This window comes from Mus caroli, unplaced genomic scaffold (assembly GCF_978045245.1).
Source record: "Mus caroli unplaced genomic scaffold, Mus_caroli_1 scaffold_17, whole genome shotgun sequence".
Taxonomy (NCBI): domain Eukaryota; kingdom Metazoa; phylum Chordata; class Mammalia; order Rodentia; family Muridae; genus Mus; species Mus caroli.
This window is the reverse complement of record NW_028227272.1, coordinates 20,273,661-20,290,824: the sequence shown is the minus strand read 5'-3', so window position 1 is coordinate 20,290,824 and position 17,164 is coordinate 20,273,661.

Here is a 17,164-nt window from a genome sequence, read left to right as displayed (position 1 = left end):
TCCATCTTCCTTTGACACTGCGAATGTACTATACACACACACCCACGGTTACAGCCTCATACTGCTTTCCTTTTCATTGAATTTCCTTTTCGTTGAATTGCTAAGATTGTTCTTTTATGCCAGGCAGTGGTGGCACATGCCTTTAATCCCAGCACTTGAGAAGCAGAGGCAGAGACAGAGGCAGGCAGATTTCTGAGTTCAAGGCCAGTCTGGTCTACAGAGTGAGTTCCAGGACAGACAGAGAAACTCTGCCTCAAACAACAACAACAGCAACAACAGCAATAACAACAACAACAAAACTGTTCTTTTATGTTTGACCACAGTATCAGCATATGACTACTGCAAGTTCTTTTATAGTCTGTGGGGTTTCACTTTTCTTATTCTGTAAACTCTTCTTTTGTCTTTTGTTTTTGTAACTTTTTATTGGTTCTTTGTGAGTTTCACATCAACCACTCCAATCCCTCTCATCTCTCCTTCCACTCATACCTACCCTTTCCCCTTGCAACCCCCACCCCCCAAGAGAAAAAGAAGAAAAAAAAAAAAAACCATGTGTAAGCTGTAGTATGTCATGGTGTGTCCCACAGTATACCCTTTTATCTATATATCTTTGCTTGCAAATGTTCACTGCAATGAGTCATTGGTCTGGTTCGAGGCCTCTGGCTTCTGCTACACTAGCAATACTGGATCCTCACCAGAACACATCTCAGATATCCTGCTGTTGCCCTGTGTCATGAAGATCCTGTAATTTTAGATCTGTAGGACCAGCCTCTTCATGCACTCCAACAGTTCATCAGTGATAGGGTCCATGTGGAAACAGGCCAATACAAAGGCCTGGATCTGGGCCTGAGAGGGGTCTGAGCTGGTCAGCACTGCAGCAGTCCTGCCTCCACACCACCAGGATGAGCTCTCCTGTCCAGTCTGATCCAGTGCCTCAGCCAGCAAGGGGCAGGGCCTGCTCTCCTGCCCTAGGGCCTGGCCTCATCCATGCCCATTCTTCAAGGCCAGTTCTAGTGTGCCACCCAGGTAAGGTGCTGGGCCCTGGTCTCCTGAGTATTGTAGCTAGGATGGACATGGCCCCGGGGGCCAGCTTGCCTGCCTGCCATATGTGGTAAGGGACAAAGGAGGGGAGGAGGGCATCTTTCCCTCGCCTGAACCACAGGCACAACAGACAAGAGACAGGGTCAGCTCTTCCACCACACCCTCGGGTCAGGCTCACTCACAACACCACGTCCAGAGCCAGCTCTACAGTGCTACTTAGGTGAGGTGCAGGGCCTGGTCTCTCAACCACCATAGTAGGTGAGGGGCATGACCAACTCTCCTGCTCTGATGACCTAAGAACAAGCTCTTCTGCCTGCTGTAGCTGGCAAAGGGTGACAGGGACATCTATCTTGCTCATGTCACCCCACAGTAGGCAAGTGACAAAGCCAGCTCTCCCAGGCTCAATGGCTTACCCATACCACCAGCTCTGCTGTGCTGCCCAGGCCAGGTGCAGGACCTGCTTTCCCAAGTGCTGCAGGTGGTAAGGAACAGCCAGCTCTCCTGCTGTCATGACCCCAGGGCCAGGTCTCCCACAATGCCCAGGCAAGGGGTGGAGCCAGTTCTACACAGCCCTCATATGTCAACATGGTCCCTGGCTTCAACCCAGACTAGGGACCAGGGACTTGTCTGGCCTTTAGTGTCAACAGACCCCTGCTGCTGCAAGGCCAAACATGGAAGCACAGGCCAGGATCCCACCATGGACCCAGGTGGCATCACTGGCTACTCACATCAGGCTGTTCCTCATTACCCTTGAGTCTCCAGTTCTGCCTCTCTTCATTGTACCCACATCCTTCTGCTTCACTTTCTCTTCCATCGTTCCATCACTGACTTGCTCCTCTTACTGCCCTGGGGGTCTGTGGGTGTCTGGGGTCATCTGGAGAGTGTTCTCAGGAGCGTTCTGCATTATAGCACCAAGCATTGTAGTCACATGGGTCACCTCCAGCATAGTCTGTCCCTCCCCCCTCAAGGCCAGCACAGCCCCCAACTGGTGGTCATCTCATCCAAACAGTCCCAGGCAGGGTTTATCTTGTCTTGGGCTAGCTCCCCACCCTGAAAGCCCAAGGGGGCCTATGCAGCACTGGGTTTTTATTCTAAAACTTGAAAAGTATATATAAGTATATACAAGACCAGATGGCTTTTGATATTCTAACAGCACACACAGAGAATTTGTGCCATTGTTAGAGTAGAACACCTCACAGCTTAAAGATTTACACATCCAAATTAAGGCCAGATTCTGCCTTAAGATTTAATGGTCTTGGTTATCAGGTACCTGGAGATGAAGAGGTCCTGCTGGTTTTGGTGCCCCTCTTAGGTTTACATCTACGATATACACTTTTCTTTAGGTTGTTCTTTCACGAGTTTGACAGAAACCTAGGCATGCCAGAGAAGAGGAAATCTTAACTGAGAAAATGCCTTCATAAGCTTGCCTGTTGATTGATGTGGAAATGCCCCATGCACTTGTGGGTGGTGCCATCCCTGGACTGGTGGTCCTATATGGTATATAAAAAAGGAGGTTGAGGAAGGCGTGGGGAACAAGTTAGTAAGCAGCACTCCTCCATAGCCTCTGCTTCATAGTTCCTGCCTCCAGGTTCCTGCCTTGAGTTTCTGCCCTAACCTCCCTTCACAGTGGACTGTTACCTAAAAATGTAAGATAAAAAAAAAACAAAAACAAAAACAAAAAACAAAAAACCTTCCTCTCCTGTTTGCTTTTGGTCAGAGTATTTTTATCACAGCAATAGAAACTCTAAGACAGCTTTGTTGCTTACATATGGTTTGACACCTTGAGTAACAACACCCTCTCTGGGGTTTCTAATGAATGGTGCCAACACAATCAGCACACTCACACCCCATGTCCCCTTCAGATGCCACTAATGGAGACTTTCAGTCACCAAACAGGTAGGTGCCAGTGTCCCTATTTAGTACCAAATAAGTGATAGAAGCTTGCTCTTCAGCCTCATAAACCCTGAAGATGGAGTGATTAAAGTCAGAGGTGAGCATTGAGGCAGGAGAGAAATGTAGGAATTGGAACCTTTCACCAGCTGAGGAGAAAGAATTCCGACTGTGCTTAAGTTCTTTGTCCTTTCTAGTTGTAAACCTGCAGTTTTCCAGGAATCTCACATGCTCCATTAGAGCAAAAGGACATTTCCTAACTCCCTTGTGCACCCAGTTGCTCCTGGTTTACCCTTTTTAATCACAACTTTGTCAAAACCACGTCTGTTGCCACCCTGATCTCAATTACGGAAAAGAGACTTAACAGCCAGAGAGAACGTTCTTTTGGTCTATTCTTTTGGTTTAGTTTTAATTTTAGGAGATTTTTTTCTTTTCATTTTCATCCTGACTTCAAGCAGCATTCTTAATTTCATCTTATTCTCCGCAGATCATTTATCATTTAATTTCTAATTAAAAATAGTTTCCCACATTTCCAAATATTTGTTTGAAGTTACTGGATTCAAGCCTTGCTTCCTTTGCTGGCTTTATTTATTTCTGTTGTTTCCTTTCAGCAGTTGAGGATTTTCCCCCGCTTAGAATGCACTGAGTCGTTGGCTTCTCTTCCTGAAAGTGTCTTGCAGACCTCCTATGCTAACCAGTTCTTGGCGGAGTTAGGATGAGTGACCATATTCTTGGATTACTGGTGCCCTCTTCTGTCAACATGACGAAGAACTGTGATTCTAATGATGAGGTTCTGGATGGTGTCCTCTGCGTGAATTGAAACCAGGGAGGCACCGAATCATGCACAGCTCCATCTAATCCACCATGGTCAAAATCAGTCTGCTCAACTTAATGTGTTTCTTACTTTTTATTAATTTCATCTATCTCCCCCTCCCCCAAAATATTTAAGAAAACTTGCTACTTCCTAGTTTGTAAGAAGGGAGGCTGTCCATAGAGAAGATAAGAAACCAGGAGAAAAATCGTCAGAAAATGTTGTAGACAGGTGTCAAATGGTCAAAGAACAAGATTTTTCAGAAAAAAAAAAAAGTGAGTGATAAGACCAATTAGTGTCATTTCACACTGGTGGAATGTATACTTCACAAATTCAAAAACTCAAACCTTCAAACTCTTGCCCTGTGGGTCTAAAACCTTTATTTCCTAAGAGGTATAACTCCATCAGAAGATGCATTAAGAACCCCATTAAACTTCATGCTCTGGCTGCTCATTGGTTACTACCTGTAGACTAAAAGATACTGTCCTTCCCTACAGTTGGCGCTCAGCATCATTGTGAGCACTGGCTCACAGTTATAGCTGTGCTACATAACAGAAATGGGGAGAGAGAGATGTGCTTAGCGCTAGGCAGCTCTTTTCATGAAACTTCTTTCCACTGCTAGGATCAAGCCTGAATGGGTCACTACAGCAGCTATGGTTTGGATAAATATGGCAAGAATAGGCTCAGACCTTCCAGCTCTAAGGTCCAAGTCCCAGGACCCAGAAACCATCTGAACCATTAGGAGTAGTGGCTAAAGGCAAGAAGGAATCAAAAGAAAGTAACAGAGGAGGAAAGAATGATTACTGAGATCAACTGTAATGGTGGGGGCTATGGCTTACACCATTAATATAATTCTTGTAAGTGCCTGAATCTTCCAACCAGAGTTTTAGGATGATCTGAAAAGACAGAATGATCTTGAGGATGGAGAGAAGCCAGCCTGTGTGCGCGATATAAGATAACCATGTGAACTCTAGTGGAAAACTGTTGGTATGTCTCCAGACCCTCTCAGTGTTCTTTCTCGGTTCTGTGCATGCACAGCGCAGCACTGCACGCTCTGACTTGAGGTTGAAGTGGAAATTCGTGGTTTCTTTAACAACTCAGTTGTGCCACGTGATGTTTTTTTTCTGGAAGCAGTCTTGTGAGAGGGCATGTGATGTTTTACTGAAAACAGACACTTTGAGAGGGTATGTGGTGTTTAGAAAGACTATAAATAGAACCCCACAGTCAGTGAGAAGAAGTCCTTGCTCTGCTCTTGTGCAATGCTTTACTTCTGCACTGGTCTTCACTTCATGGAGAGAAATGCACCAAAGAGCTTCTTGTGCTGTTTTCTCTGATCCTGGCCTCTTAGGCTGACTCCTGCTGATTCAGCTGAGCCTTGCTGTTTCTGTTGGGTCAAGCTGCTGCCACTACTGTTTCATGTTTGATGTTTGCTATTGAGCTGGACTGCTGATATGCCGACAATGAAGAGTGGAATTGCCCCCTCAGAACTACTTTTAAACCGGTCTACAACACCCTTTTCCTGTTAACCTTCTTTCTCCCCTACATCTGGTTGGTGGGTTAGAAGGAAGGTTGAAGCGTTTAAGAACCCTAAATAAAGTAGGTTTTGAAAAAAAACATCTAAGCCTATATAAGATATTAACAGGATCGATCTTGGGTATGGGAAATTGTGATCTTGGTTGTCAGTTTGATTGGACCTGAAGTCAACTAGAGGACTTCTGGGTGGATCTGTGAAGGTTACTCCAGGATCAACTGAAGGATAAACCCCTCACCCAGAGTGGGCAATAGTGTCCAGTGGTTGTCCAGGTATAAGGAGATCAGAAAGAAAAGCAGCACTGCCCGCTGATCTACCTTCACTTTCTGGTTGTCATTGGCAGCTCGATAGTGAGTCCATCCTACTACTCTTAGTTGCCACCATGCTCCTCTGCCTGCCATTCACAGCTAGCATCTTTGGCTTTCCTATTGACTGAAGACCAGCATCTCCCCAAGAATCCTCCAGGCCTTCGGTGCCAGTCTGGTACTGCTGAGTCATCGGAATTGTGGACTGAGCCTCTACGGGTTTGTGAGCCTGTCCAGCACACAGTCTATCTAGTGCATACTGTGTAATCCAGCCTAATGAGATGCATTGGTGCTGTTCCTCTAGACAGCCCTGACAAACACAGAACATTGTAGGCTTGTTCTACTACATTTGCCCTACCCAAAGCAGCTGGGGATTTTTCATCTCCACAAATCCAAGGGATCTTATTGCCAATTACTAGTTGGTGGACTCCATAAGCTTGTTTTCCTTGTTTCTAGACAAGTTAAGGTTCAATTTACACTCCTGTGTTTTCCTTAGGATCAGTTGAAGGCTGAAATTTCATCTGAAAGTCTTCCTTTGATGGCAATTTATGTCTTTATCATGCATCCAATTCTTACTTGCATAGGTGTCCAACCTTTCCACATGAACCTGTCCAGTGAAAAGAGGCAGTCCATGGTTTGAAGACATTTATTGTCATGGCAGAAAATGGATGAGAAAACCATACCCCACTTCTTGAGTGGGCCTGAGGTTAAATACCTTTTGCAGGGAGGAGTGTCTGGGAAGGAAAGCTTATTGGCTAAGCCTCCAGGCCTTTAGGTACCTCATTAAAATGGAGATCTGTCTTGAGCCTACATTGCCACAGGTCATGTTCTCTACCTGTGGAAGGGCTTGGGGCGTTGCCTGTACATGACTGATAGCCACAAATCTATGGGGGACTGCGGCTAGTGACAGGGGCCTGGTGCCCGGGAACAGGTGAAGTGCCTACCATTCCTTCAGGGTTTCTGGGGTTTTAAGCCTTAGCTCGCCTGGAAACCAGGGTGCCTTTCATTGTCCCACAAAGTACCAGATGTGGGGGATACTTCCCTTTGACTTGTTGGTCAAGTGGAGCAGAAATCCCCAATACAATATAAGCCATCAACTTTGCTCTTTATTACCCACCAGAACTTGATGGTAAGACTATCAAATAGTTGGATCACAGAAAATGGAGAAATCAGGCTGGCACTGACCTGGAAGCTCCCTTCCTGTTAGTTACTTTCACAGTACTGCAAGGTGTTATGTAGGCTACTGTGGAAGGAAGGTTGTCAACAGTCTCACCCAGCTGTGAATCCTAGGAAATAAGACGATTTAGTCCGACAAGATACGCTCATTGGTGCAATAATGTTCTGAATATTAAGGAGACAACCAATAGCTTCCTAATTAGACTTAAGGTCAGCTATACTGGTAAGAAATCATACCTGGTACTTTAAACTTGTCTGAGAGCCTGTGGTTGTGGAGATCATAGACCCTAGAGGAGAAACAATGACGACGACTACTACTACTACTTTGTTACATAGACACACTATCAAAGCATTTTAAATACTTACCCTTATGCTTATGCTGAAGGCTATTGTAGTTCTCACTCATCAGAGATGCTCCTTCTAGCAGTTAAGTGATGGATAACAGAGAACAAGCAGGCTTCCTCATCCCTGAAGGAGATGTCTATATTACACCCCTTCCCACAAGGCTTAGGAAGCATTGAGGAAAAAAGACCCAAAAGACTAAGAGCCAGAGGTTGTAGGGGACTTCTGGGAAATGGTGTCTTCTAGATATGGTATGGCTGATGTACTCCTGAACTCACAGCTGCATGGCTCCCTGCCCAAGGTTGTGGCACAGAGTAGAGGAAGTCCCAAAGGAGTGTCTTGTGGATACAAGCGCCAAGCACAGCTGTGTCAAGGACTTCACACTTCAGACCCTTGGAAGTAGTAAAGCCTTCCCGTGGTCCAAGCATGAATGTTGACAGTGTGTAGAAAGCATGCTGCATGACTTCCTCCTCACAGATGTTGACAGCTGGAGACTCCTCCCCTACAGAGCCCTTGTACCAAGACTAGCTAACCCCTCCTCCTTGCACTGCACATAATAAATGCCCAGAGTACTGGGTTAAATAGTAGCCATGCTCCATTAGGGTGAGAACAGCTGACCTGATGCCAGCTGCTCTGTATGTATGATTGTCATCATTTCAGCACCTGTCATTTCTTCATTCCCATGGGACCCCAGTCAGGTTTCTAGGACCACATCCTGCAGGATGCTGCAGATCAAGCCAGTCAACATTGCAGTGGGGTGGTGGAGGGACTTTGGAGGCTTCACCCTTAGCTGAGGAGATCTTAACAGATGGCTGTGGGGAGAAGGAGGCTATGTTTCCCTTACTGTTATGGACATTGATAAATTGCCAGAACTTCATTGGAATGGTCCTGCACCAATATACATATGGGCTAATTGGACTCAGAGGGTTATAAAAGTTATTTGTTTTTAATTTATTTATTTTAAGAATTTTTTTAAATGATTTTTCCAGACAGGGTTTCTCTGTATAGCCCTGGCTGTCCTGGAACTCACTTTGTAGACCAGGCTGGCCTCAAACTCAGAAATCCTCCTGCCTCTGCCTCTCAAGTATGAATATTTTTATTTTATTATTTTATCTGTATGGGTACATATGCCTGGATATATGTCTACGTGTCTCGTGCATACAGGACCCACTGAGGGAGGTCTGAAGAGGGCATTGGATCCCCTGGAACTGGAATTAAAAACAGTTGGGAGCTGCCATGTGAGTGTTGGGAATCAAACCTGGGTCCCCTGGAAGAGAAGCAAGTGCTCCTAACTGCTGATTCATCTCTCCACCCCCTACTAATCTGTTTTACTATGTTTATTAATAGTTAAGTTATTTACTTATTTAAAATTGATTAATACATTTTTAAGACATTAAGTTGAGAGGGGTGGTCCAAGGGGAGTTGGAGCAGGAAAGAGGGCCATGGATATCATTTAAAAATATACATGCATGAAATTTCCAAAGAATAAAAAAGACATGGTCTTTATATACACAGTAGGATATTAATATGCACACTAAATACTACTTATTTGTATAAGAATGAAGTCTTGCCATTTGCAGCCAAATAGATGGAGCAGGAGAACACAGTATTAAGTGAAATACTCACACACAGAGACAAGTACTGTGTTCGTCTCCCATCTGTGACAGCTAAAAACAATTGGCCTGAATATAGATCAGTCATGACTTGAGGCCAGGAATGGGGGAGAACGCATTAACTCCATATGCACCGTATGCATGTGCTGAAAACACTACACTGACCACCATTAATATATACAATCCATCAACACTAATCAATTATAGAACCTTTACGTTAGCTCTATAGGAAAAGAGTGAGAGAGTTTCTGTCAGGGTTTCGGGTGCCATGCTAATAGTTTAAAATGTGCGTTAGGTGTATTAGAGACTCTTGGAGTTGTAAGCACTGAGTTAGGCAACAGCAAAGACTTCAGTGTGAGGACAGATTTGGAAATGCAGCATAGCTCTTGGGAAGCCGGCTGGCAGGCCTGTTGTTCTTTTAGCTGGTATCTATGAAATACAGCTGTGTAGCTTCTGACAGCATTTTCCATGAACTGAGTGAGAAACAACTCAGATGGCCGAGGTGTTTCAGCTGGGAAAAGAGAAGGGAGGACAGAGTGGGTCCCAGAGCCAAACCTGCTGGGGATGCTACAGCCAAGCATGGTGGAACTCTCTCCTTAGGAAAGGATCTGCTCAGGGATTCCCTGTTGCTTCTGTCTCCTGGAACTCCTGTTAAATGTCAGCACCCTTCTCCTGTGCGGTATGCTCCAGGGATGGAGCACTGCACACTCCAGGGATGGAGCACTGCACACTTGTGTAGGATGCTCACACACTCGGTCCCTGCAGATGCTCCTACATTGATCTCCTCCTCGAGTCGCAAAGTTGTCATGGCCTTTCTCTTAGCCTGAACTGCTGGGTTTACCTGGTTTCCAGCCATGTTCTGAACCGTATGCCTATACATGGAGACTGCTCCTTTTCTATTCTGTACCAGGATGCCATAGGCAGCATAGCTCCTTTTCCATTCTGTACCAGGATGCCACAGGCAGCATAGCCAAGTTGCTTTCAGAACTTCCTGAAGAATGTGATGTAGCCCTTCCCCACCCGCTTTCAGGCTTTTACAATCCCTCTTTGGGGAAAGCTTAAAAGAGACCTCTGAGGAGGCACCATGGAGAGCCTCTGGCAATGCCAGGCCTCACTCAGACTTTTACTCCTGGTCTCAATTTATTCAGCTGAGCTGTGGGTTTCCACAGAGCAGAAATATGGCTATTAGAAACCAAACAGTCCCTCATTATCATAGAAAAACAGCTTAGATAAAACATCTGGGAAGAACGAAAGACTTTAACATTTTTTACTTATTCAAACCAAACACACCACTCCCAACCCTTTATTCTGTCCCCATCTTGGCTGACCTATTTGCATGCAGACACAAGCATATCACACGTATGTCTCGGTTAAGAGCCATTTTTACCTGCCAAGGTCTTGCTGTGACCTTGCTCCTATAGGTGGGAATCTAGTCCTTTCAAATTTTAACTCAAAAGCTCTGAGGGAGCTTTGCCATCATGGCCGCCATCACTGTCCTTGGTTTCTGCTTCCCTTTCATTAGCACTGATGCTAGGCAACAGACATTTTCGTTTCTTCCCAACACTACCTTATTCTGTTATTGGTGCTGTAGACTGGTCATGCCACACTAGGATTTCAAATACCATAGATGTGAGAAATTAGAGATTACAAATCTATTTGGTACATTCTCAGAATGGAGAGAGCCAATAACATTACTGTCTTCCTCCCATCCCATGGTATAGACTCTTGAAATTGAGGCAGGCAGGTTCACCTCAGCTTTTCTGTCCCTTTATTGACAAAGTCTTGGCTAGGAAGTTCCCTGCAAACGAGGAAAACAAGTATCTAAAGCATTCCTGCTTCCTGTCTCTGCTTCAGGTCCAAATGGTTGAGAGAGCCCAGATTCCATGGACACATACCTTCTGCAATAAAATTATTCACTTCAGTTTCAAATGAAGACATTCAGAGACCTGACTCTGATGAAAGAGGTTGGATCTTTCTCCCAAATGAAACAACTTGGTAGGATGCCCAACACCAGGTGGCAAACAAACAACAATGGCCCTTGAGAAGCAGGAAGGAAAGGAGCTTGGAATCAGTTTCTAAAGAGAGCAAATGATTACCAAGGAGCTTAACTGTAATCCAACGACAAAGCTGAAGATGCTTATCCGCATACAAAAGCATCTAGTAGGCAAAAAGAAGATATTTACAATGTCTGGCATTCAACCAAAAATTATAAGGCAGACACATCAAGAATAAAGTTACGTTGTTTCTAGGAAAGAGAATACAGCTGGAGATAGTTATATTAAGGGAATTGGCTTCAATTTCAGAAAGAAAAATATTGTATTCTTCCTCCCATTTTTGGTTCTTAGATTTCATATAGATATGAAAGGCCATGAATATGTATGTGTGTGTATATATATATATATATATATATATACATTATATATGACATGAAAGTAGAAGCAAAACCATTTAGGGAACAAAGGGACAGAGAGGAAGGGGCAGAGAACACACTTAGTGTGTGATGCACACTTGTATTACAATATCCCTATGGGACTATGGACGCAACAATTTACCTCATACACCAAGAAACAAAAAAACAAAAACTGTTCCATAATGAGAAAGAAAATCAGTTTAAATTGACAACAAATGATACACTTGATAAAATTTGGAGTCAAAGATGGTTTCTTAGAAGTTGCTAAAATCGGACACTGTGCTCCTTCTTAGAATTGGGAACAAAACACCCATGGAAGGAGTTGCAGAGACAAAGTTTGGAGCTGTGACAAAAGGATGGACCATCTAGAGACTGCCATATCCAGGGATCCATCCCATAATCAGCTTCCAAACGCTGACACCATTGCATTCACTAGCAAGATTTTCCTGAAAGGACCCAGATATAGCTGTCTCTTGTGAGACTATGCCAGGGCCTAGCAAACACTGAAGTGGATGCTCACAGTCAGCTATTGGATGGATCACAGGGCTCCCAATGGAGGAGCTAGAGAAAGTACCCAAGGAGCTAAAGGTATCTGCAACCCTATAGGTGGAACAACATTATGAACTAACCAGTACCCCGGAGCTCTTGCCTCTAGCTGCATATGTATCAAAAGATGGCCTAGTCGGCCATCACTGGAAAGAGAGGCCCATTGGACATGCAAACTTTATATGCCCTAGTACAGGGGAATGCCAGGGCCAAAAGAATGGGAATGGGTGGGTAGGGAGGGGGGGGTATGGGGGACTTTTGGGATAGCATTGGAAATGTAATTGAGGAAAATACATAATAAAAAAATACATTAAAAATTAAAAAAAAGAAGTTGCTAAAATTATGTTTTAAATATTTCATAAGTTGAAGAAAAGATGAAATATTCAGTAGCCCAACTGAAAAGTGCTCAACATAGGATCAGTGGTATATTCACCTTACACTTACAATAATGGTATATTAATATTATGGTTATAATAGTGGTATATCACATTATGGTTATAATAATGGTATATTAATGTTATGGTTATAGTAATGGTATATTACATTATGGGGGGGCATAGAAGGACTAGTGACCTAAATACTACAAATTATGCAACATTAAACAGAAAGAATCAGAGAGTATTAAGATGGCCTGAAGTCAACATTTCAATAATTATCCCACAAAATGGAAAGAGAATGAGAAATCTTTGAGGAGATGTCCTAGTTACTTTTCTATTGATGTGATAAGACACCCTGACTAAGGTAACTTATACAGGAAAATGTTTAATTTAAGCTCACTGTTTCAGAGGATTGGAATCCATGATGGAAGAGTAAAGTCACAGCTGCAGGCAGAGCTGAGTGCTTAGATTCTGACCCACAAATACAAGGGAGGGACGGAAGAGACAGAGAGAGAGAGAGAGACAGAGACAGAGACAGAGAGAGAGACAGAGAGAGAGACAGAGACAGAGAGAGACAGAGAGAGGAGAGACAGATAGAGACAGAGAAAGACAAAGAGAGACAGGAAGGGTGAGGGGAGGGGGAGAAAGACAGGAGAAGGGGGAGGGGGAGAGGGAGAGGGAGGAGAACCGGATGTTAGTCTAGTCTTTTGGAACCTCAAGGCCCACTCCCAGTGACACACCTCCTGATCCCAAACAGTTCCACCAAGAACCAAGTATTCAAACATTCAAGTTTATGGGGGCCTTCAAACCACCATAAGAGATAATAGCCAAAACCCAAAGCAAGGCAAAGACATCCACTTTGATACTTTGATTATAAAACTTAAAACATCCACATACATAGTTGAGCAAGTGCCTTTGTGGGATGGTAGAACATCTTTTAGGTATATGCCCAGGAGTGATATAGCTGGTTCTTGAGGTAGAACTATTCCAAGTTTTCTGAGAAACTGCCAAATTGATTTCCAAAGTGGTTGTGGAGTGTTCCCCTTTCCCCATATCCTCACCAGCATGTGCTATCACATGGGTTTTTTATCTTAGCAATTTGGACTGGTGTATGATAGAATTCTAGAGTTGTTTTGATTTGCATTTCCCTGATGACTAAGGACTTTAAACATTTCTTTAAGTGCTTCTCTGTGATCCAAGATTACTCTGTTGAGAATTCTATTTAGTTCTGTGCCCCATTTTTCAATTGGGTTATTTGGGTTGTTGGTGTTTAGCTTCTTGCGTTCTTTATAAAATTTGGATGCTATCCCTCTGTCAGATGTAGGGTGTGTGAAAATCCTTTCCCAATCTGTAGGCTTCCATTTTGTACTATTGACAGTATCCTTTGCCTTACAGAAGCTTTGCAGTTTCAAGAGGTCCCATTTATCAATTATTGATCCTAGAGCCTGAGCCATTATTGTTCTCTGTTCAGGAAATTGTCTCTTGTACCAATGAGTTCAAGGCTATTTCCCACTTTCTCTTCTACGAGATTTAGTATATCTGGTTTTATGTTGAGGTTCTTGATTCACTTGGACTTGAGTTTTGTGCAGGGTAATAAATATGGATCATTTTGAATTCTTCTACACATAGACATTCAGTTAGACCAGCATCATTTGTTGAAGATGTTTTCTTTTTCCATTGTATATATTGGCTCCTTTATCAAAAATCAAGTGTTTATAGGTGTGAGGGTTTATTTCTGGGTCTTCAATTCGATGCCATTGATCAATGTGTCTGTTTCTGTACCAATAACATGCAGTTTTTATCATTATGCTCAAGCTACAAGTATAGCTTGAGGTCAGGGATGGTGATTCCTCTGGAAGTTTGTTTATTAAGGATTGTTGTGGCTATTGTGGGGGTTTTTTTTCCATATGAAGTTGAGAATTGCTTTTTCAAGATTTATTAAAAAAAATGTGTTGGAATTTTGATGGGGATTGCATTGAATCGGTAGATTGTTTTTGGTAAGATGGCCATTTTCACTACGTTAATCCTGCCTACCCATGAGCATAGGAGATATTTCCATCTTCTGATATCTTCTTCAGTTTCTTTCTTCAGGGACTTGGAAGTTCTTGTAATACAGATCTTTCACTTGTTTGGTTAGAGTTACACTGATATATTTTATATTATTTGCGACTATTGTGAAAGGTGTTGTTTCCCTCATTTCTTTCTCCGCCCATTTGTCATTTGTGTAGAGGAAGGATACTGATTTGTTCCAGTTAATTTTATATCCAGCCACTTTGCTGAACTTGTTTATCAGCTGTAGGAATTCTCTGGTAGAATTTTTTTGGTAACTTATGCATACTATCATATCATTTGCAAATAGCCATACTTTGACTTCTTTTCCAATTTTATCACTTGATCTCTTTTAGTTGTCTTATTGCTCTGGTTAGAACTTCAAGTACAAAAAAAAAAAAGAAAAGAAGAGAAGAGAAGAGAAGAGAGAAAAGAAAAGAAAAGAAAAGAAAAGAAAAGAAAAGAAAAGAAGAAAAGAAAGGAGAAGAAAAGAAAAGGAAAGGAAAGAACTCCAAGTAGTATATTGAATATAGAGAGAGTGGGCACCCTTTTCTTGTTCCAGATTTTCGTGGAATTGCTTTTAGTTTCTCTCCATTTATTGCAACTATGTTCATAGCAGCTTTATTCATAGTAGCCAGAAACTGGAAACAACCTAGATGTCCCTCAGCTAAAGAATGGGTACAGAAAATGTGGTATATCTACACAATGGGATATTATTCAGCTATTAACAACAAAGATATCATGAATTTTGTAAAGAAATGGATGGATCTTGAGAATATCATCCTGAGTGGGGTAGACCAATCCCAACAGGACGTGCTTGGTAGGTACTCACTTCTAAGTGGATATCAGCATAAAATACAGGACACCCATGCTACATCCTACAAAACCAAAGAAGCTAAACAAGAAGGAAGGCACAGGCGAAGATGCTTGAATCTCAATGAAAAGTGGGGAAGAAAATAGTCATAAGAGGCAGATGGAGGGAGGAAACTGGGTGAGAGAGGGGATGGGGAAGTGAATGAGGGGAGTTCAGGATCAGGACAGAGATGGCCAGATGGTCATGAGAATGAATGGAAATCTGCAACTGACAAGGGTGTGGAGGTATGGAGTCATCTCCAGGAAGGGACAGAGACCTGTGATAAGGGAGGTACCCAAGAATCAATAGGGGTGTTCTTAGCTGTGATTCACAGCATTTGGGGACATGGAACCCGAAGAGGCCACCTCTTGTAACCAGCCAGGAACCTCAATGGAGCAATAGGAACACCAACCCACATACAAAACATTTGACTCAAAATTTATCCTGTCTACAAGAAATGCAGGGATGGGAGATGGAGCAGAGACTGAGGGAATTACTATCCAATAATAGCCTAACTTGAGACCCATTCCACAGGCAGTCACTAATCCCTGACAGTATTAATGGTGCTCTTGTTATGTTTACAGGCAGGAGACTAGCATGGCTGTCCTCTGAGAGGCTCCACCCAGCAGCTGACTCAGACAGATGCAGACACCCACAGCCAAACAGTGGATGGAGCTTGGGGACTCTTATGGAAGAATAGGAGGAAGGATTGCAGTTCCTTAGGGTATAGGAACTCCACAAGAAGACCAACAGAGTCAACTAGCCTGGACCCCTAAGGCTCTAAGACACTGAATCACCAACCAAAGAACATATAGGGACTGGACTTAGGCCTACCCATTCATGTGTAGCAGAGGTACAGTTTGGTCTTCATGTGAGTCCCAAACAACTGGAGCAGGGGCTATCCCAAAAACTGTTGCCTAAACCAGAGGGATATGTTATTCTAGCTGAGCTGCCTTGTCTGGCCTCAGTGGGAGAGGATGTACCTAGCTTCACAGAGACTTGATGTACCCGGGTACCAGAGTGGGGGGCTATGCAGAGGGTCCCTGGCAGGGGGGGCAGTGAATAGGGTGTAGTGTGAATAAGTAAAATGATGATGACGATGATGACGACGATGATGATAAAGTACTTGAATTAAAAATTCATGCACAGAGGATAAAATGAGCATGACTATGTTATCCCTCTTCCAAGCTGGCACACTGCCACACACAGACTATTCCTGTGGCTATTATAGAGGGAGGAGAGAATTAGAGGCAAACTTGGGCTCACCACCATTCTTGGATCCTTTGTGAGTGGCACTCTATGGTCCTGTCTCATGAATGCCAAGGCTCAGCTGGAGAATGAGGTAGTAGGCTCACAGAAACCAGCATGCATACCTTGGCAGTAGCTTTGCATTCATATCAGCAGGGAGACAAGCCAACAGCATTGCTCGGTAAGCAGTCAGTGGGTCTCCTTGGCTCACACCTGTCTGGCTTCCACAGCTAGCCTTAATGCTCGCCTTGAAACCTCCCCAGGCCAGAGAATAGGGCCAATCTGATCATTATTCACAAAGGGAACATCTGTCTCTGACAAAGCCCAGCCCTCAGTCTTTAACCCAACCAAAAACTAACCTTCCATGAGTTTGGAAAGCAGGGCCAGAGAAGCAATTAACATGGAACATGGGAACATGGAGCTCTGCCCAGGCACGGTGGTGAAGCAGCCTTGGTGCACTGCTTAAGACTATCCTAAGGTGGAAGGAAAGCTCCCCAGACCCTGTGTGTGTGTGTGTGTGTGTGTGTGTGTGTGTGTGTGTGTGTAGAGGTGGACGGCTAGACTTTGGCTCTGCGCACACTGACAAGTTAAGTCATAAAGCCAGAGACAGTGCTGAGCCTTGGAACCCAACCATTCCCTACCCAGCCTCAATCCCCAAAGGGTGAAGAAGCAGCCTGATAGTGTCACTGGATTACACGTCATACCATTGACTGACTTCAACTTCCAGCCCAACTCAACCAGAGAACACAGTAGCCAAATCTACCATGGCTAGGCTGTGGAATCTACCATGGCTAGGTTGTGGACCACTAACTAGCACAGCGGAAATCAAAGGCAAGATCAAATAGTGAAGGTGTGCCAGCAACAAAGAGCACACTCGGAGGCTGGAAGGTCGCTCTTTCTTTTCATGCACAGGTGCCTATGACAGAACACATGAGAGTGGCAGTAGAACACCACTGAGGGAGATAATGAAGTTAT